The sequence below is a fragment of the Perissodus microlepis genome, chromosome 15 (assembly GCF_051167445.1).
Source record: "Perissodus microlepis isolate ML-2025 ecotype Zambia chromosome 15, ASM5116744v1, whole genome shotgun sequence".
Lineage (NCBI taxonomy): Eukaryota > Metazoa > Chordata > Actinopteri > Cichliformes > Cichlidae > Perissodus > Perissodus microlepis.
The window spans coordinates 5,094,485-5,118,119 of record NC_140475.1 but is presented as its reverse complement, the minus strand read 5'-3'; positions in this window follow the sequence as shown (position 1 = coordinate 5,118,119).

Below are 23,635 nucleotides of genomic sequence, written 5' to 3'. Positions count from 1 at the left end.
GTTATGACAAACGTTTTTGAGGACTTGTGTCTTGTTTCTTATTTTATTTATTTTCATTTTTTTCTGTTAAAGATGACTTAACTTCCTTTTACTTCTTGTTGTCTCCCTTTGCATTTGCTGAAATATCAAAGCTGGTGGAAGCAAAAGAAGCAAACCAATTTGGTAAATGTATAACTTGTAAATGTTAAAGAAGCTCTATTCAAAGGTTTATGATATATGTTTATGTTGGAGTACAGGAAGCACAACATACAGTTCAGCATATTAAAATCCATTTTATATTTCTCTTGCACATATGTGACCTACTCCCACAAATTCAGGCTTTTCCGCTCTCTGTAACAAAACTGAAAATTGAACTTTGTTTTGGGGGTTTTTAAAAACTCGGTATCTTCTTATTTAAAGTGCAACCACAGCATTAAAGAACAAAAAAGGAAACCCGGCGGAGAAAGCAAATAAACTGGGTCAAGGTTAATTTTGGTGTTGTGGTTCACTATATGTAGCCTCTTCAGTGGAAGCCTGGGTTAGTCAGAGTGGGTAGTGTACATGCGTGAGCATCAAGCTGTGTACAATAGGTGTGATAAGAAACTGATACATGTAAAGAAGATAAATATGCTAATCAAAACAGAGCAGAATGATGAGCATTTCAGGGCATCTTAACAATATTGTTACAATCTGTGTGATGTTACTACAGAGATCACAGATAATATCTGCTATCCATTCCTGTTTTCTTTGTTTTCTTCTTCTTCTTGTTTTTTTTTTTTATCTCAGACATTTTCATTTCAAGGTTTAGGATCACACTGAATGTAAATGGAGTTCTTGGGAGTTCTTTACTAGATGTATTGTCTTACTAAAACATATGTTTTCTGTGTGCTTTTGATGATGAGAACTTTCAGACTTTTATAGGTTGTTTTGGACACATCAAGAACATCAAGTATGTCTGACTTTGACACAGACTTTGACAGTTTCCAAATAATATAATCTCAGATACAATCTCCATTAGCTAGTTGCTATATCCTCCGGTGATATAGTAGGTAATGACAAGTGCCAAAGTGCCCCGTTCAAGTCGTCACTGTTATTTAGTATGGATATGAGTTCAAGATGTGCTGGTGACTGTTCCTTTTACATCCTGGAGTACCTGGTCGATTCACAGTGAGAACAAAAGCTCAGCAAATGAGAAGAATACGATATACTGACAGATTACTCAAAGGTTTAAAGGAACAATTTGGCATTTTGGGAAACAGGCTTGCAGAGTGTGACCTAATAAGGGAAATCAGGTAAGCTGGATCTGTGCACGGGTAACTAAAGCAATCAACCAGCACCTCTGAAGTTCATCATGGCATATCATGTTTCCGTAATTGCTAAAAAAATCATGTTAAAACAATGAGTCGAAACAACAGGAAGTCATTGGCCATCAAAGCTCCCAAATAGGCCAACCCATCACTGTAAGACCACCAACTGTTGTATTTAGACTTAGCATTAAACAAGAGATTTAATGAGGTAATTAGCAAGCTGAAGTGCTGGCAGTCATGTTTTGTAATCTTTGGATAGAGCCAGGCTTCCTCTTTTCTCCTGTGTCCAGCCATTGTGCTCTGCTAACTGGCTGGTGCTCTGTTCATAGTAAATGAAAAAAAAAATTAATCTCCTCTGGTCAAAAAATGTTTTTGTTGTTTTTGTTTTCCTCCTAAAATGTCAAATTATTGCTTTAAAATAACAACCAAAAGTATGCAAAACTCCTGTTTATCTTCTTTGTGTATATTAGATTTACGAGTGGCAGACCTCATTTCTGTTTTTGTTTCATGGTGCATTATAAATATAAAAATATTTCATTTTTTATGCATATTGGGTACATTCATGCAAATTAAAAAAAATTCACTCGGGTTGAGAAAAGGCTGGCTAATAGTGGCGGAAATTATACTGCCAAAAGGATCATTGTTTATTTCCATGCTCTCGCAGCTCTCGCTGTGCCTTTGATTTCCATTTCTGTGCAGACACACACACCCTTTGTGCGTGTGGCTGCCCTTTGAGGGACCTAAGTCTAGTGAGTAGCTCACACTCAGCTGTGCTCTCTTTCTTGATAAAAGTCCTCCAAGTACAATTGAGGGGGGGATTAACAGTTTTGAATATGTAAACAGTGTTGTGTGACACTTTCTTAGTGTAGAGTGTTTACCGACTTTATTTTGATGATAAGAAGCGTCTGCGTTGGCAGAAGGTGTGAAGTATTCTTAAAGGAAGAAGGGGAAATGGGTTGTTTCAAGATTAGTTTAGGTGCTGCAGCTTAACGTGACTGCATTTGCCAAGTGTTTTGTTATTTATCGCTGTATCCGGACCCATGACATTTGCTGTTTGTTCCAGCTGTTTTATTAGTTGCGGTATTAGTGCCATATGTTTATGACAAAAGTCACTTAAAAACATTTCTTTGTAGAATGGTGTGCAATAATTGGAATACCGTAGGTACTGCAATATAATAAAAGTCAAAAATCATGCAATACTTAAGCATACCACATGCCGGAAGTGATGCTTGCTATATTTATTGTCTGCTCAATAGTTATATCCTACATTGCAGGTAAGCCCTTATAACCCGTTTCATCTCCCTCTGTGTGCAGCAGCAGCTCCTTAATCCTACATTGGTGCATTTTTATGAAAAACGTGCAGTTAATTTTCTATCTTTACTAACCTTTTCTCTAAATAGTCTTTTTCACGTTCCTCTCACTGAAACATAGTTTCACTCCAAGGTCCTTTTTTGAAGCTTGGGTGTTATGTGTTTGGGGGGTTTTTTTGTCTTTTTTTTTGATTGCGTTATCTTTTCCTTTCAGTACGCGGCAATCAAACCCACTAGAAAACAGCCTCGGAGTTGGAGGCTCAGAGCTGAAGTACTAAAGCCTGTAGTCGTGATAAATACGGCTCGTTACCAATAAGGTGTTTGGGCCGGCTGTAATGCATTGCATTACGTCGTGTTGGTCACAGCATACACTAGAAATTGCCTCTTTTTTCTTTTTTTTTTACTTCTGTAACACTACTAAAATAAGCATCACAAGTCAGTTTTTATTGCATGGAAAAGGTAATAAACATTTGGTTGTTGGGAGAGGAGAGCAGGCTGCAGTGCATCTTACAGAGATGCTGTTTGTTGTCTTAGACTGCAGTTTCACCCTCCTCCCTGATTAGATGACACGTTTGGTTTGCCTTGTGTAACAAAAATTATACGTACCGGTCTTTCATTCAACTGGAAAGTCAATGACCTAATGTCAGCTGGGGTGGTGTCTCGCAGTATTAAGAAAGCAAAGTTTTCAATGCTGTTCTATCTTGAGTTCTTACAAAGAAAATCATTTATGCATTGATGAATACATGAATGAATAATGCAGTTGTGCATGAATGTACCCAGTAAGCATTAATACCACTGAAATGGAGGTACTGTAGCATTTAAGGTTGTGGTCTGTCACAGATTGTGCAGGCCACAGATTGAACACAATTGCTGGCAATATGTTAAAACAATTTCTCAGTTCTTTGCTAAATTTGATTAAAGTTTATCCATGTGAATAGAACCATGACTCGTTGCTATGTGACAAAATGTGATTTATAACAAAGAATTGCCTTAATTCCCAGAAAGTGCATACCTCGCAATATACTACTTGTGGGAAAAGATCTTAGGTTAAAGAATGGAGTCCTCTTCAGTTATGCAGCTAAACCAGTTTCCAACTCTCATTTGATCCCAAAGTTTCTTTTTTAAATACTTTTGACATTCGCGTATGAATTTTAATTTTGCCTTCTAAATTGTGGCTATAAACGCCTAGAAAATTGTTAATCTTACCTTGTAGTTAACCACTTATCACCTGGTGCTTTGAGGGTTTCTAAAAGGAACAGTGCCAACATTTCTCTCTGAGTGGAAATGTTCTCATTTTCTGTTCAACCTAAGAAGGGCTTTGTCACATCGTGCCATTCATTGTGCTATTAGCTCCCCTAAAGAAAAAAAATTATTCAGTTGCACTAGCACGATATAATTGCAGCTGTTAGCCCTAATTATCACTATACACACAACCCTGCTTTCTTGGTACTGATTCAGCAAAGAGAATGGGTGCCAATGGGGGGGGTTGGTACTGCAGTAAGGCTCAACCAGTACTGGCAAAATTGGCAGACGCAGAGGTTTTTTGGCATTCAGATACATATTAGTTTAACAGACTCAAAGAGGAGCTAAATGTCCGTCACCTTAAACTTGAAACGTACTACCCAGTTTTCTGTGTGTGTTTTTTTTATAGTAAAATGTCTACCTTACTGCAGTAGCTTCCATGCTGTCTGATTTTGGCAGTCATGAGTGATTTCTCAACAGCAGCCTCGCTAAATAACTGGACAAGGCAGACACATTTCAAAGATTTCATTTTACTCTTACAGGAAAGAAGCGGGATGTCACTATTTGATGGCACGGCTCCTCAGTGTGTCAACGTTACCAGCGGGAAAGCTGCCACCTTTGGGCACCAACTTTCCCCTTTATTGGAGTGAATCGGGCTGCCTGTCGATGGCTTTCCTCTCCTTTCCGCTCTGATCAGAAATCACAAACCAAGATGAAGCAAAGCACTCGCAGGCTCTGGTTATTTACCATCGGTGAAGCTGACTGCATGCAGGTGACAAAATGAAGACGTTTGCCAGCACTGAAAGCCACCCCCACCCCCAATTTCATTCTTGGAAAGACCCCGGGAAATAATGAAATTTGATGCTGTAATATCAAGGTTGTTGAGAAGGCTGTGTTTCAGTGATGTTATTTATCTTGTTCTGTGCCAACACCCTGTAATGATGACCTGTCACTCTTCTCTGTTTTGTGCTCTATATTTATATATGATCAGGCTTCTTTTACTTTTTTTTCCTCCACTGTATTTCTTTGGATTTATCATCCATTTTTTTTGTGCCATACCTGCAACTAATGAAAAAATAAAGACAAGGAATATTTTATGTGCTTTGTGAGAATTTACAAGACAAGGATATAATGACGAGGAACAGAATGCGTTGTGTTATGTGCTGAATGCTTTAACACAAATCCTCTTGTTCCTGTGTCTAGTCAATACTCGACACTCCTGTCCCTATAGTTTTTCAAAGAGAAAGCCAAGTTATTCCCACAGTGACCACCTGTCTCCCACTCAAAGGACTTTCAACAAAAGCTTTTGTGTTGTGCAAATTGTTCCTTTGACAGTACTTCCCAGTTTGTGGTTCTTCTGTGCTTGTTTTCCTCTCACAGTTGAGAGCATGCAAGTTGATTGTGGCGAGAAAAGGACATCTGAAGGAAAGACAGAGGCGTAACAATGGTGCGTGGGGGGGGACTTGAAAGTCATCCAAAGTTTAGTCAGCAGGGGCCTCCTGAGCGAGGAAAGCTTATAGAGTGGCAGCCTGAGCAGAAGCTGCTGTATTGAACGCAGACTGAAATGACTTTGAAATACTGAAGAGAAAAACAACAAAACTTTTTTTTATTGTAACACTGTGTGGAATTCAAAAGTTTCCTATTAACACAGGTAACAAACCTCTTCCCCAATAGTATCTACTGGGCTGAACTCATCTGGCTTTTAGGGTTTCCACTCAGTGATAATACCTGTTACCAGTAGGGATGGGTACCGGTATCGTTCTGACATAAACGGTAGTAACCAGACCGAAAAGCAGCGCACATTTCGGTGCTTCATTTCGGTGCTTTTTTTTCCTGAGCTGTGTACACTTTAGATTCTAGCCAATCATTTTACCTTTCCAAGGATAGTAGGCGGGCCCAGGTACGTACGTTCTTTTAGAGCAGAGCTACAGATTAAAAATGCCCAAAGCGAAGCGGTCAAAGTCTGGCTGTACTTCACAGCAAAAGATGCAAACTCAGCAGCCTGCAACAAGTGCTTTAAGGTGATACTGTGCAAAGGAGGTAACACCTCAAATCCAATGAAACACATGGCGATGCATAGCGTTTTTTTAAAAGCCGAGAAATGCACCGTATTTGATAGCTTGCTGCGAGACCTCACACCGAGCACATCTACTGCGGGTGTGGTGCCTGTTATCGGGCCCGGAGTTAGCAACATCCCCCCAAAACCCGAAGAGGAGAGTCCTGGCCCCTAGCCCTGCCAGTGTAGCAGAAATGATGGCGGATGATGATGGCAGCAGCAGACGTTCTTCTCTGCGTGAGTAGCTTAATGTTGTTCGTGTGTAATTTACGTTGAGTAGGCTAACCACGTTATTACATTAATGCATGTAAGGTGAACTAGCAAACACCGTCGTAGTTACATACTTCTTGTTTGATGGCAGATGCTTCCTTCACCCTGGCCAAAAAGGCTAAAATGACCAAAGAAAAAGTGGGAAACAGTTAAACATGAGAGGTTTTTGGACAAAGTTTGTGTTTTTTCCATTGTTTAAGCACTGCTTCCAGCCAAGAGTGATACCACATATGCCCTATAGCTGCAGAAAAGGCTAGAAAAACATTGTTATCTTTTTACAAAAACCAGCTGAACATGAGAGGTTTTTGGACAAATTTTGTGTTCTCTATTCTTTAAGCACCGGTTTGAGCACCGTTTAAGCACCGGCACCGTTTCAAAAGTACCGGTTTGGTACTGGTATCGGATAAAACCTAAACGATACCCATCCCTAGTTACCAGGTATTTTTTTAGTACCTACTCAGCCCGGGCTCCAGCTGAGCCGACAGACATCCAGTTTGTTGAGCTGATGTCAACAGACTGGATGCCACTGATTGGCCAGAGAGTGATGTCACTGGATGGGTCATGAGAGCGACTCCTTCATAAGTATTTCCACTCTTTGTTGTGATGAGTGTTGGGCTCAAAAAAGTAATCTATCTCATGTGATATTTAGTATTTAGGTATCAATACAAAGCCAAGAACACAAAGCAAAGATGAAAATAGAGGTTGCAGTCTGAGTGCTCACCTCTTTGAAGTTCAGGGTTTGACTGCTGGGCTGGGGTCAGCATCCATTCAGCTTGAATAACACTCTGGGTTCTTGACTAGCTTAGTGTTAGCATGATGTCTGTGCAGAGGCTTGAAAAGAGCCAAAGTTCTGGATACAGCATGACGCAGTTTTATCTGTTCTGGATGCAGTTTGCACTTTACCTTCGCGCTCTCATCCTTTTGTGCAATGAAAAATAAAAGTAATGTCCACATTCACACTGGAGACTGTGCCGGTATTTTCAGCTGATTGATCGTTGACCCAGTTCTTTGATGGTCCGGAGTGGCATGGACCTCTTTAAGTACGTTGTAAGTACATCATACAGACACACTCACACTCGACACTCTCTCGCTCTTTCTCTTGCTCGCACTCACACTCACACTCACACACCCCACAAGAAGATTGATGTATGTACCTGTGCATTTTTTCAATTTTGTTATCCAGGTGTCTTTTTTTTCATACAGGTGCAGCAGATGGCAACACATCCTGTCCTTTTGGGCGGGGGGGGGGGGATTTGCACTTGCAAATGGAAATGCAAGTGCAATTCCGTGCAAGTGCAAATGGGGCTAGTAGCAAAGAGGCAATTAGTTTCATATTCCTCTTCCTCTCACCAACAGGTGACTTTGGTGTGTCACGACAATGTGGCCAAAAAAAGATTGTGAAGTACGTTGTATGCCACAGAGGCAGCACTTTGGTCGCTGCCATATTGGGGGGTTTTTGGAGTCAAATGTTTGAATGCAAAGTTATCAAGTAAACAGGCTTGGCTAGCAAGTGGTTCATTAGTTCTAATGAACATACAAATAAAATTAGGATTTTCAGTGATCAAACCTGGAGCACAGACTTCTTAGATGGTCTTTTAGTGCAATTAACCACACAGAAAGTTATGTATTTTTTACTTAGTAATACTCGAAAAAACACGAACATCACAGATTGTTCTAGAGGTCCAATTTAGTAAATAAAATTAGCAGAGATGGGACTACAAAGACCAAAAAAGAATGTTATTTAATCATGACTAGGCTGTAGACATGGTGATTTCAGCTGTAAAGTTGGGCTGTTGGATTAATTCACTGCTGAATCGGCCACTAAAGAAGCCTCAGAGGTTACCAGGTTAATAACTGTTTCCAGGTTAAGCTAATCATGCTGGATTAGCTTAATAGACTTCATTCTACATTTGCATAAGCATAATATCAATATGCATAAAATGTAGTGTACCTTAGCCACACCTTGTGGTAAAGGGATGGATATGTTCATGTTGCTCACATCAAATCTCTGAATGTTGCAGCAGAAATCAAGACGTTTTTCCAGTCTTCCACTAATTTTGGTGAGCCCATGTGAATTTTACCCGTACCTTCTTGTTGACAGGAGTGGCACTTGGTGTGGTCTTCTGCTGCTATAGGTCAGGCTCAGTGTGACGTAGGTTCAGGGAAGCTTCTGTATACCTTGGATGTAAAACATAGATATTTGATTTACTATTGACAGCCCAAAGAAGTCTGACCGCTGTCCTTTGGCCTCTTACATCAACAAGGTATTTCCATCTCCAGTCTCTTTTTTGGCCATTCTCTTTCAGCCCTAAAGATGTCTGTGTGGATAAATCTCACATCTGACCTCTCACCCATGCCACCGTCAAAGTCACCTAAATCATCTGTCTTCTAATGCTTGGTTTGAACTTCAGCAGAACATCTTCACGATGTCCACAGACCTAAATGCATTGGAATGCTGACACGGGATCGGTTGATTAGATATTTCCATTAACAAGCAGATGACCAGCTGTACTTAATAAAGTGACACTGCACTCATTTTAAAAGGTCAGTTAAAGACCAAGCAGCAAATTACTTCTTCCGCACAAAGAGGCCTTGCTGTAGGAGCAATATCAGAAATGGAGTCACTGTGTCATGTACCTGAAAGACATTTTTTTTCCCCGAGGGAAGGAACTGTATTGTTTCCCACACTCTGACCCTGGGGGGAAAGGATCTTTTTATATTTGTCTGTGAAGGTTCTCAGTCATTTTTATATTATTTTATGAGATGCAGATTTCACTGTGAGTCTTCAGCCTCAAGGATTTCTGGGGACTGCCCAGCAATTTAGACAATGGCACAACTCTACGTATTTGCGTAGGATTTGTGGCATACTGTACGTGTATGCACCACCCCACACGACAAAACAGTAAGTTGTCTTTCCCACGTGGCAACTGGTGTGTGAATTTCTAGGCGTATTATGGGCAATCTGAAAAGCATCTCTTACCTTGATTTTCATGTTTGTTTTGCTCTGAATTGCAGCATGAGTGATGATGTAAGCCTCTTTACAGATATCCAAGAGGTGATCTCTTTTAGTTTATGCAGATTTATGGAGGAAAAAAAAACACACCGCGTTACTGTTTGTTGCATTACACAGACAATTACCGTGAATGGAATGGCTGGTGGTAAGTGGAGCGCATTTATTCAAAAGGTTGTTGAGCATACAATCCAAACGTTTTTGGGGGGTTTTTCCCCCCAAACAAGGTGCTAAAAGTAATTTTACAGTGTTTTAAAGGCACTCTAAGTTTGCTTGTGGCCTTTATGATCTCTTTTCCATCCAGGTACCCTTTGTGAAGCGTGACAAACCTCCTTTTTGTCCGGATAATAAGTTACTCCTATAAAAAATTCAGATTGTTTCTGCTGCTGATAACCCCTGGTAGCATTTGGCCTTTAAAATCCAAAGCACTTTCAATTACCCTGCTGCATGTCCCATTTGTCCACTCCCTTATCGTCTCCCTCTTCTGTTTCAGCCAGCCAGAGGTTGCCCTGTAGAGCCACATTTGAATGCGCACCTGGTATCTCAGCCACTGAACAATGCCATTTTACATTACATTCTATTCCCTTTTCTCCTTGCCATGCACCACAACAGCATTTTGTTTACAGGACCACCACTGCTTTCTGGACGGATGGGAAAATGTCATGGAATGCTAATGGTCTGCTAATTCTCCTCTGACAGGCCTCCCCATGTCAGTCAAACAATATCTATTCAGCTGTGCCAGTGCTGTCAAAGTCATTCAGGCAAATGTGCGGGTGAGCACATCTGTGACCGCCGCGGTGTTGACACATTATCAATAAGAAGCACACCTTGTTTACAGTAGTCGCCATCAACATACGGCGTGCCTGTGCTTATTCGTGGTCAGCCGAGATGATTAAAGTTGCACGTTTGCGGGAATAAGAACAGGATAATGATTACAGGCCTAAGAGAGCCACACTGTTGTGATTTGATTAGATTTCATTTTATATTACCGAGACACTCTCGGTGCATCTTTTCCCGAGATAATAAGCAAAAGTTATTGATCTTAAAATTCCCACACAAACAAAATCATTTGAAAACAATATAACCACCCAACAGCACGACAGAAGCAGAGCAAACACTCCATGAGGCATCGCTTTGTTGTTTTCGCTCTCACCTGCATCTCAAAAACAAAGATATCATAGTCATTAGTAATTATGCGATTAGCAATTCTTCCATAATGAGCAGCGATTTGCCTCTCCGCACACATATGAGCATCCCTCACTCAACTCGTGGCTTTGAGACATCTCCTTGTCCTCTCATGGATGTTGCATGAATTAATCCCTCTCATGTGCTGCCATCTGAGCCGTGCTGATGCAAAACTTCAGGTTGAATAATTTATCTGTCTGCCCTTTGGAAGCCGGCGTTCGCACCGGGTGCCACCGCACATAACTAGGAGTTCCCATCACAGACCTGAGCCCGCTGGCATCCACTCAGACATCTGTGTGGTGTGATAAGAGCGCACATCACGGGAGGAAGACATCAGATCTTTTTTTGAATTGTGGCCACTAGATAGAAACACAAAAGACAACCAAACACTGCCTAAGCAGAACAGCAGTCACCTTTTCCACATGCCGCTGCTGCCGCTTCGGCTTTATATGGCTCACCTCTGCCTTTCTGCAGTCCTGGCTCCTGCTTTGCACCACTTCATTGTTTCAGCCTCATCCTTCCAAGCGATTAACCAGTAGATGAGAAGATTCTGAACCTCTGGTTAATCTTAGCTCACTTTGTTCCTAATTCAATTATGATGGGAGTGAGTGTCACCCTATAACAGAGCTGATATATTTGTTGCATTACATTACTGTCTCATATATGGATTACCTCACAGGGTGGTTTTGCATGCGATTTCCTCGTGGGTACGGCATGACCTGCTTCCACAGAGCTGGAAGTTTCTCAGAGTTGCTGAGCACTTTTCTTTAGCTAATATTTAACAAAAAAAAAAAGTTAACTCATTCTCATTTCTGTGTTGTTGATTGTAGTGCGTCCATTTAAATGAGACATCTGATTCTGCTTCTAAGAGTAAATATTCCCTTCAGCACTTGTTAGCAGCTCACTTGCTTTGTCATTTCCTTGGCTATCAGTGTATAGTTTCCTAGCTAAGGCAAAGTAAAGCATAAGAACAAAGACAATACCACTCTTCAATTCCCACATCACGTCCATCATGTTCACAGTATTTATTTATTTATTTATTTTTTACCCTAGATCATTTTTCAAAGAGCTAATTGACAAAAAGTGATTTAATAAGCTTTGTTTACTGGTAGGCTATGGGTATAATGCTTATGAGCTAGCCAGATAATGATTACTGCTCCTGTGCATATCAAGTAGGTGATTCATTTGCTCAATATGAATTGTGTGTTTATCCAAGCAGCGTGTCGGTTGTGAGGAAACGGGCTTTTCATTCCTGTTAAAGTTGCTGATCCAGATCAGAAGAGCGTAAATCTTCTCCCGTATGTCTTCGTGCCAAAGGGAAATTAAGAAAAACTTTAAGCCGCTACGCTAAAGTCGGTGAGTTTGCATTAGGTTGCAGACAAGGTTGTTCATCATCAAAGTGAGTGAGCTCCACCCAGGTCCTTATCCGCCCACCGGATGAGCTGCTCCCTCGCTTGTTCCCTGATGGAGTGCGGAATGTGGAGGGCAGTCATCAGATCTGTTCTGCATCACCCTACAGGACAGAAGGGGCGTGGCGACACCGGCGACCTTTGGATCATCTATCAATGCTGACGTCTTTCTCATAATAAAAAAAAAATGTTGCATTAACACAAATGACCTTTTCTCATCACCATGTCCTGATTGCACAATGCCACGAGGATCCACCCCCACTGCTCTCTTATCTCGCTGCTCTCACGAGCAGTCACGCCATTAAATATGAGCCCGAAAATTATAATTTAGAACAAATTCAAATGCCCTGTGTGGTGAACCGCATCAAGTGGTTGCAAATTTGATTTTTTCTTTTTTTAAACATAAAAAATTGAGATATTTGTCTTCTTTAATTGTAGTCTTTAATTGAAAGAGGCAAAACCAAAGTCGTGGAGATACTGAGCAGAGACTCACTTTGCAGTCACATGCCTGTCAAATAAATGTAGGTCATAAAACACAAAACAGAGCCTGGAAACAGTCGTCAGTTTACACTTCTTGAGTCGGCATGAAAAAAAAGCAATGCTATCCCACAAATAGCCTTGATAAAAGATGATGTTTCATGTGTGTTATACCAGTGCAAGTTAGTGATAATGTTGCATCACGACTGTGCAGAACAGCTAAAGTTAATAATTCTCTTCTCTCTTCACTTTAACAATTCAAACATGAAAAAAAAAGCTTTTCACAGGTATGTGTGGAGTCCTGTGAAAACTAAGTACACTATTACAGTAACTCCAGAAATTAAGAAGGCAGGTAGCAGCCAGGTGCTGATAATCAAATGCACTTGATGAACTGATCATCAGCAAATCTGAGGGTGAAAATGTCTCCACAGTGATGCGAGAGACTGATAAAGTCGTACAGCAAATGATTACTTCAAGTTATTGCTGCTAAAGGTGCTTTTACAAGGCAAATCATGGGGTGTGCAGTTTCATATGACTGTGCTTAATCTCTAGATTAGGACAGCTTTAAGTTTTATCATCAAAAGCAAAACATCTGATGACCATCAGTAGCGGCAGTGCTGCAGGTTGATTTTAATTTCAAGGATGACTGAAATATTTTTTTAAATGTTTTTTCTTGTCTAAAAGACAAGTGCTGAAACTCCAACCCATAAATTCCATTATACGTTTCATCTGCACTCACCACTTGTAGTTTTGATGTCGCTCAAGTGTCCTTTGAAGGACACAACACAGTCACAGAGCACCTCTCAGCATGAAGATGACAAGTTAGACCAAGCAATTATCTCCTTCTGTTTTTGCTTCTACCAAAACAGGCAGACAGGGAGGAAGGTAGACGACGAATCCTCGTGAAAATCCCCCATCTATCACAGACAAGATACCTTTCCACTGCTCACATTTTTTTTATTTATTTACTTTTTCTGCCGTGTAGCTGAGCCCCGTCTGTGTTTCAGTTGGCTGGAAATCGTTTGAAAAATGGATTGTTTCCAAGTCTTTGACAAGCTCTGCAGATTTCAAGTTCCACTTAAATTTACCCCACACCTTAGAAAACTACTTTTTACCTCACCTAAAGCTGACAACGCTGCAAATTCAATCGGTCTCATTCTGTTTGTTTCCATCATGGTTTCCTGTGGAACTGTGCTGGAGCTCTAACTCCGTGGGAAGTGGTTTAGCTGAAAAGATGCATTTATCATGGCGGTCAAATAGGTTTTAAAATCTTACAATGTAGAGATGTTTGGCCAGGAAGTCACAAATTAGCACACTGCAGCTGCAGCGCCTTTACTTTTGTCATGTCTTACAGAGAACAAAGCAGCCATCCTGTGCCAGCTTTTCTCCCAGAGGACTGAACCTTCTGCTGGGTGAAGAGAAAACAACTTGGAGTAGAGTATCCCAGAATTCAGTGCTGTAGTCAAACCTCTGCCTGACATTTCTTTGGTACACAGACACTGACAATATGTTGATCCAGAGTTGTCATAAAGTATCAGTACTCATGATTTTCTTTTTCTTTTTGACAAGCAAGTATGAATGTAACGCTGACAATGCCTGTCTGCCTGTTGGTGGGTCAGTGCACTGTTTTGAATAGATTATGCTGAACTTTTGTGAATGTATGCTGCACAAAAGATGAATAAATAAAGTGACTTTGAACCTCCTAATTTTTTGTTTTATATTGAAATGCCATGAACGATACTGCTCAGCAGATAGAACCTTCCCAGGGTGCTTCTGCTGAATATACAATGGCTATAAAACCTGATGCAGTCATTCACAGCTCATAGACCAGGGGTGGCCAACTCCATGCCTCAAGAGTCGGTGTCCTGCCGGTTTCAGATGTGTCCTCGATCCATCACAGCTGATTTGAATGGCTAAATTACCTCCTCCAGAGGCCTGGTAATGAAGTAATCATTTGATTCAAGTGTGTTGACCCAGGGTGATATCCAAAACCTGCAGGACACCGGCTCTTGAGGCCTGGAGTTGACCACCCCTGTCATAGACCGGATCATAGACTGATGCTAGTCTAGCATCACCATAAGAGTCATATCTGTAGTATTAAACATCCCAAGAGCTGCCATTTTTTTTTACACAATAATCAGTATAAACTGTGATACCTTTGGTCATCCTGACGTACAGATTTGGTCAATTCATACTATTCACATGCATTTTGAATAGTAATGCATTTTTAAAGTGTTACAGTCATGTGAAAAAGTAAGCACACTCTGTGATTCAGTGGCTTGTGGAACCACTTTTAGCAACAATAACTTGAAGAAATTGTTTCCTGTATCACTTCATTAGTTATACAGCAAACTCTTCTTTGCAACGTTGCTTCAGTTCAGTAAGGTTTCAGGCCATTTATTTACACAGAGCAGCAGGATTCAAATTGAGCTGAGGTCTGGAACACTTTTTCTTTTCCAGCCATTCTGTTGTAGATTTGCTGCTGTGCTTGGGATCATTGTCCTGTTACGTGACCCAGATTTAGTCGAGCTTTAACTGTCATACAAGTGTCCTCACATGTGATTCTATAAAGAGGAGTTCACGGCTGACTCAGTGACTGCAAGGTGCCCAGGTCTTTCAGCTCACCCCATTCGCCACTGAACTTGACAGTTTGTGTTTGTGCTGTGTTTGCTGCTCATCAAACATTGTGAAGTGCAAATTTCCACTTTGGTCTTGTCTGTCCAAAAGACATTGTTCTGGAAATTTTGTGGTTTGTTCATATCCAACTTTGCAAACCTAAGCTGTGCTGTAATGTTCTTCTTAAAAATAAAAAGCTTTCTCCTGTCAAGTTTTCCAAACAGGACATACTTGTTCAGTCTTTTTCTAATTGTACTATCATGAACTTAAATATTTAATGTGCTAACTGAGATGTAGCTGCTGGGTTTGCTGTAATTTCTCTGAGTATTGCACAGTCTGACCTTTGGGTGAATTTGCTTGGATGTCCACTCCTGGGAGGACTGTGGCATTTTGTTCACACACACCTGAACGCCCCAAACCTGAAAACTGTTAAAACAGCTGCTTTTATTTGCTGATGATCAGTTAATTGAGGACTATTTACCCTCTTAATTCCTACAGTCTTTTTACATGACTTCTAAAAGTATTTGAATGTAATATCAAATATACAGCTTTTTAACCACTAAGAGCAACACAGAGAAGAACACAAATACACAAATTCCTCATGTGAGAAAACTAAAACTGATGTGTTTGACTTATTTATGTGTTCTCGTTCTGGTTTCAGGCCATTTAAGTGAAATTTTAGCGACTCCAAACCAGAGGGAACGGAGAGACAGCCACAGAGATAGGCAGATAAAAATAGTATCTCACAGAAATAAGTTTTAGTACAGAAAAAAAAGATATTTAAAAAATAGATAAAGTATAGAAAGAAAAATCAATCAGTGACAGTAAAAAGTACCAAGAGAGGAATTTCAAGAGAAATTCAGCAAACTGTGAAACTGCTACAGGCCAGCAGCTCACCTCCCCTCTCTTTTTGACATTTATAGTCAGCATTTGACTTCAATTACTTCAGGATCCTAGAAAGACGTTGATGGTATCACCGTGATCTCCACACTCCAACTTCTGCAGCTCAGTCAGTCCTCTTGGCTTCTTTCTCCCTCACCTTTAACATGCCGACTTGCCTCTTCAGCGTGACACATCTTACTCCAACTTCTATTGAGCTTTCCTTGAAGTTTGTTTTGTTATAAATTGTGAGATAAGGACTCAGCTGGGTCACCGACTGGTCTCTAATCCTGCATGCCTGGGGCTTTAGCAGTTGATTTCACAGTGTGTCTGGAAATACTCATTTTCCTCGAACGACTGGTGGTCTCCAGGTGGTCGCCAACCTAGGCCTGTGTAACTGGGGTCTAAGGCTGACCACTGGGAAGTGAACAGCAAATCCAGAATATATACAAACAGGCTATGAGGAGCGCACGAGGGAAGACAACAGATACACTGACAATGAAGACATGAATGATAATACTATAAAAAAAAGAGGCGCTGTGAATAAGATTGTGGCATGGCATTAACACCTAAAAGCTCCAGGCCAGCAACCTACCAAAATCTCTGCTTTCATAGCAGTGCTCACACTCAGTTAATTAAGAGTAGGTGATTATCAGCAACCTGGCTGCTACTTGTGCTCTTCATTCTTGTGAAAGCAGTAAGGGTTTAGTTTCTCACAGGATTGTACAGAGGCCTATATGAGCTTTCTTTTTCATGAGTATGCATGACCGACAAGGAGCTGTCATGTGTTTAATCCAGTTACATTTCATGTTTTACTTGTAATGCCATGTTTACTGTCTCATCACACACTGGATGAATTGAAGGTATATATGTATTAGAAGACAAACTGCTTGAGCATGTTACTGTGGTTGGTGGAAACAAATTAGCATGCTGAAGTTAGCATTTTCCTTAATTACATCTGTGCTAAAAGAAGATGTGCTATTCTTTGCAGTTAGAATGGTGAATTATCAAGTCACCAAAGGGCAAAGTTTCAAATCATGAAGTCAGTCTATATGTGAGCAATCTTAGCAAAAGCTCAGGCTTCAGGCTGCTGTAGAAACTCAATATTAGAGAGTTTTTTCTGCTCTTGGCCCTGTATGATGTTGATAAGAGTCATCATCTCAGACACACAGCTTTGGCTCCGAGGACAGAAGACCCACCCGCTGTCAAACCTGCTGTTTGCAAAGGGTGGCCAATCACAAGAAAGTTGATTTAAAGAGATGGCAGAAGGGAGCTAATGCAACTTGTTTTAGACAGATGGTCAGAGGGCTGCACCAAGGCTAAGATGAAAAGGGATCATTTTTAATTCTGTGAATCATGAAATGCTATTTTAGTAGAATCTAATGATTTTTTTTTTTAAAAAAAGGTGGTGCATGCATTCATAGGAGGGTGAAGGAATTCTGCTACACGTGGTGAAACAACACCAGGCTTCACAGAACACACTGCAGACTTATAGCGTGTACAAACCACATTTCTACCTTTTTCTTGTATGCATTACTTCTACAAGTTATTTATTAGTCCCCTTTAACTTTATGTTTGCTTTAAACTTAGCTGTTATTTATTTTCCTAATATTGACAGTCTGTGGAAGGCAGTCAAGTGTGAAATTTTAATTGTGTGCTGAGGGCCATCACCAGGTCCCCGGGGTAAGAGGTGTAGATGTAGATCTGGTTCAGTGAGGTTTTCGGTGCCTGGAGTGCGTATTGATCAGGATAGAACTGTAAATAGTGGGGCGTGTGGACACATTCGGCAACCCTTTACTTTGCTGCCTTCAGCACACACTGCCTGACTTCTCAAAAGATAACGTCTTCCTCTTTTCCTCCTTCCTTTGAGAGTGCTTAGATGGATTTTGATTATTGAAAGGCATGGTTCACCAAGAGAAAAAACTAGGGATCATTTAAAATCAAGGATGGAAGAAGGGAGAAATGGTATATTTTTTTGTTTTAAAGTGAGTGGGAGGAAGGCTGCACACCATGGCAGGCTCTCTCACTTTAAAAAAACCCCCACATTTCTCCTCTAAAGGAATTAATCCTTGTATTGTACTGAAAATTCCTCCTGAATGAGCGGCGCTAAAACCAGATTCAGGCCAAGCAGTCTGGTGTGCTTGAGAATTTACAAAGACACAGAAAAGCTCTTGAAATGCCAATTTTACCTTCAAAACATAAGGGGGGGGGGCAATCAGACTAGAGTAATGAAACACCCCAACAGTGTAACAAAGGGTAACAATGATACTCTGGCTGCACTACGCACTCTCCTCTGAGCTCTAGTGTAAACACAGAGAGCTATTTTTGGTTGCTCCGTGAGTGCAGGTGTCCAATTATATTTCACACTATTGTGAAGGTGCACTGAGAGGCTGCTGGAGGGGGGAGTGACTGGCAGTGGTTCACTTTACTGCCCCTCTGTGGAGCCTGGCAGACAAATAAGGAAAAGGGGAATTTAAGAAGGAAAAGCAGGAGTGAAACTCCTGTCAACTTCTGTCATGCTTCCTCTCTTCTTTACTCTTTCAGTGTTCCTGCCACTCTTTCTCTTCCTCTCTGTCTCTATCAAAACATAATTCACTCTCTTTCTCTCTCATCATGCACAAATGCCCACGCACCCATAGCTGGGATCAAATCAACATCTTTGACATTAACCAGCAAGCGCCTCGCCGTTGGCTGTGACCTTTAACCCGGACCAAAGCACATTCCGTTTGGCTTGTGAACACCTGCGTTTTTCTTCACTGATCAAAAGGCCATTGCTGAGACATTTTGCCATCTCCGGGACAACGGGGAAGTGTTTGCGAGTGGGTTATGAGGAGATGGGGAGCCTAGGTCAGAGCCAGGTCAGCTCTGCAGCGTGAGGTGAATTTTTGAGCTTACTGAGGCCATTTGTTTACAGCTTGTGCACATTTTCCAGTCCAGATGGTTTCACATCCTTTGGGATTTATTGCAGCAGCGCTTGTTTAGTTGTCTTTTTTTTTTCTTGGTCTTGCTGAGAAGGGAGATGCTGGTGGTGGGTGGAGAGAGGATTTCAGAGGTTTTGTTCCTGCAGGTTCTTAAACGTGCCGCACATTCTACAGGAAGAGATTTCTTAAAATCAATAAGCACATCTGCCAGTGTATGGCTCCTCTTGTTCCAGAGGTATTTTCTTGTTTGTTTCTCTGCAGAACACATTAGCACACAGAGGAAAATTGAGCCATGCTTTTGTTTTGTTTACTCTCACAGCTGAATTCTGGGATGTCCTGAGGAGCCCAATTTAATTCTGTGTAGGGGTAGGGGTGGTGGTGTTGGGGGAGTAGCCCTTCAGAAAAATTGGTGCATGTGGATAAATGCTGGGAGTGTATCACCAAAATAAATGCTTCTCCAGCACAGTGACAGCCCCAATCCCAACAGTGCTTCTGAGCCTCCAGCAAAGGTGACAAGAGTGGCAATCAAACGCACCCCATCACCTACACAGGATTCAAACTGAATTGTCCTTTTCTGGACACCTAGTGGGAAGCTTTTATCCACTGTGTAAAAACAAACAGGATGTGACAGAAACAAGAAATTCTATCACATATTCAAAGAAAAGCTCCCGAATTCCTAAAATTAATATGGCAAATTTAAGTGGCAGGTAAATGGTTGCACCCCTGGTAGAGGCACAGAGAGGGCATAGAGATAAATATTATATGCACTCAATACATTTGTAGACTTCACCACCTGTTTACCACATTACAAGTTGGGTATAGATCTCCTAGCTAATGTTTTTATGCTGAGAGTGAGAAAGAAATCGATAGAAATCGACAAACATAAAGCACACAGACAAAACAGAAAGAAAGATAGTCGTTCAAATAGTGCAGGTGTGCCCATCAGAGGTCTGTACTTATATTTTTTCAACTGGACAAGGTGAATGCATTAAAAAAAAGTATTTCGAACTTCAATATTTGATATGAGCATCTTTATTCTTCAACACAGCCTGAACTCTTTGAGCAGTCATGAGGAATAGTTCTCCAGGCTTCTTGAAGGACATTTAAACCTCTTTTTTGGATATTTCATTGTCTGTCAAAGTGATCCCACACTGCTTCAGTAAAGCAGAAGCCCGGGCTTTGGCGAGGCCAATCCGTGACTGTTCCCCTGTGATGGATTTTTTCTATCCAAGCATGCTTTTACTGCATTAGCAGTGTGTTTGTGATCATTGTCGTGCTGACAAATGAAGCCACTGCCAATCAGGTGTTTTCCAGACAGTATGCATGGTACATTAAAATGCAATGGTACTTTTCTGTGTTCACAATTCCATCAATTTTGACAAGATCTCCATCACCCTCAGCTGAAATGCAGCTAGTTGCTCTTTGAGAATCACCTTGTTGGTGCAAAAATTACTATTTAATGTCTGTCAAACTGTGTTATCTTTGGCATTTTTTGTGAGCTCAACAATAAACAGATAAATAGGATGTTTTTGTGACGGGTTTTTAGTAGCAAAGTGCTGTAAATTGAATACAAATTTAATTTGTATTCACGTTTTCTTTCCAAAGTTCTCTCTTACATGTAGACACAATGCTGGTTCATTCCTTGAGTTAGGTGCCTCTTGATGGTTATAAGTATGAAGACGCAAAAGTATTCCTATGAAAATGGTCAGGTACAAGGACTGGAATGAAACTGAGTGAAAGAACAGCCAATGAACAAAGAAATAACTTTGAAAGACTTTCAGAAAGCATTATGTGTTTTGGGGGTTTTTTTTGTTTCATGCTTGAATTGGAGACTTCAACACATGTCAGTGGGTGTTTCTTTCACCCACTGACGCGCTGAATTCAGTCATTCATTCATGCAGATCATGCTAAGCAGAAAGTTTGCTTTGTAGTCTCTTTCTTAATTTTTCTGTGTTTGATTTTGTCTTCACCTTTTACATATTCTACACAAAGAATTACGAGAAGCAGACTATTCTACACATCTTCTTTGTTAAACGATCAAGGATTTATATTAAGCATTTATTGTTTTTTTCTGTTTTAGTGTCTAAGAAACACCTTAATACAAACAATCTCCAAATCCACATGTATAATTCTTTCGCTTCAACATTCGCTTCCACAAACAGGCAAGATCTTGAAACAGACACATTAAAAAGAAAAATACACAGAGACCGCAATGACCTCAGGCCAAACTCACACAATCATGCAAAGGTGCAAATTTAGATAATGATTACTGTCACTTTTCATTAGCCCTGAAATTACATGTAAATTGCTGCTGAGAGTCTGAAACCTTTTTAAAATTCAGTTTCCATCAAGCTACACTCCTTTGTGGTAAAGACACAGGCCAGAGTGAAATTGCTATTACCTGAACATGTAGTCTAACATACCAAAACAACCTATACAGTGGTCCCTCGCTATAATGCGGTTCACTTTTCGGGGCCTCGCTGTTTTGCAGATTTTTTTTTGTGTGTGCAAGTTTGCATTGTGTTCTGCTTCCTGATTGGCTCTAGACCATTGTCAGTCCATCTCGTGCCGCGTCTCCTGTACAGTACAGAATGCGTTCAGCTTGTCAAGTTGACATAAATCTTTGATCGTTAGCAGTGTGACTCTGAAATGCTGTCCTGTATGTTTGTAAGTTTTCTCACCAACAAACACAACAATGTTGACAAAACGCTTTGCACTGTCAAAGGCATCTGCGGGTGCCTTTGGTTTCATTCTGTAATACTGATTTTTTTTTTTTTGTCTGCAAAGGTTTGAACTTTGAGAGCGTTTAAACAAGAGGGAAAAGTGTGAAAATGTTCATGCCTGTCTGAGAGAAGTGTATAAAGTGTGTAGTGAGGGGTTTTACAGCCTTAAAACATCTATAATAATTATAAAAAATAAAGTTGGCTACTTCGTGGATTTCACCTATCACAGGTTATTTTTGGAACGTAACTCCCGCGATAAACGAGGACCGCTGTACATGCATGTATGTGTCACAGTTCCTTCATCAAGATAATCAGTAGTTACTGTAGTCGCCAGTTAATGCCAACGTGATTATCAATACCTGAAGAGATCACATCAACAGCTGATTTTTATAACTGCCAGTAACAGAAATAGATGACTGCCATGGTTATATTTATTTATTTATTTATTTGTTTATTTATTTATTTATCAGTAGTAGTAGTATTAGTATTAATGGTTAATTTACTGTATATTGATGTGGTACTTGGATCTCTACTTCATTCTAATGGCAGTGTTTGAAGGAAATCTTTATTTTTTTATCATATACTGTATTACATACAGGGAGTGCAGAATTATTAGGCAAATGAGTATTTTGTCCACATCATCCTCTTCATGCATGTTGTCTTACTCCAAGCTGTATAGGCTCGAAAGCCTACTACCAATTAAGCATTATTAGGTGATGTGCATCTCTGTAATGAGAAGGGGTGTGGTCTAATGACATCAACACCCTATATCAGGTGTGCATAATTATTAGGCAACGTCCTTTCCTTTGGCAAAATGGGTCAAAAGAAGGACTTGACAGGCTCAGAAAAGTCAAAAATAGTGAGATATCTTGCAGAGGGATGCAGCAGTCTCAAAACTGCAAAGCTTCTGAAGCGTGATCATCGAACAATCAAGCGTTTCATTCAAAATAGTCAACAGGGTCGCAAGAAGCGTGTGGAAAAACCAAGGCGCAAAATAACTGCCCATGAACTGAGAAAAGTCAAGCGTGCAGCTGCCAAGATGCCACTTGCCACCAGTTTGGCCATATTTCAGAGCTGCAACATCACTGGAGTGCCCAAAAGCACAAGGTGTGCAATACTCAGAGACATGGCCAAGGTAAGAAAGGCTGAAAGACGACCACCACTGAACAAGACACACAAGCTGAAACGTCAAGACTGGGCCAAGAAATATCTCAAGACTGATTTTTCTAAGGTTTTATGGACTGATGAAATGAGAGTGAGTCTTGATGGGCCAGATGGATGGGCCCGTGGCTGGATTGGTAAAGGGCAGAGAGCTCCAGTCCGACTCAGATGCCAGCAAGGTGGAGGTGGAGTACTGGTTTGGGCTGGTATCATCAAAGATGAGCTTGTGGGGCCTTTTCGGGTTGAGGATGGAGTCAAGCTCAACTCCCAGTCCTACTGCCAGTTTCTGGAAGACACCTTCTTCAAGCAGTGGTGCAGGAAGAAGTCTGCATCCTTCAAGAAAAACATGATTTTCATGCAGGACAATGCTCCATCACACGCGTCCAAGTACTCCACAGCGTGGCTGGCAAGAAAGGGTATAAAAGAAGAAAAACTAATGACATGGCCTCCTTGTTCACCTGATCTGAACCCCATTGAGAACCTGTGGTCCATCATCAAATGTGAGATTTACAAGGAGGGAAAACAGTACACCTCTCTGAACAGTGTCTGGGAGGCTGTGGTTGCTGCTGCACGCAATGTTGATGGTGAACAGATCAAAACACTGACAGAATCCATGGATGGCAGGCTTTTGAGTGTCCTTGCAAAGAAAGGTGGCTATATTGGTCGCTGATTTGTTTTTGTTTTGTTTTTGAATGTCAGAAATGTATATTTGTGAATGTGGAGATGTTATATTGGTTTCACTGGTAAAAATAAATAATTGAAATGGGTATATATTTGTTTTTTGTTAAGTTGCCTAATATTTATGCACAGTAATAGTCACCTGCACACACAGATATCCCCCTAAAATAGCTAAAACTAAAAACAAACTAAAAACTACTTCCAAAAACATTCAGCTTTGATATTAATGAGTTTTTTGGGTTCATTGAGAACATGGTTGTTGTTCAATAATAAAATTATTCCTCAAAAATACAACTTGCCTAATAATTCTGCACTCCCTGTAGTTGAGTGTCATTTTTTTCATTCAGCATCATGTTATTTTGTTAAAACCTTACAGTATTTACTATAATTACTTTCATTGTCACTTGAGATT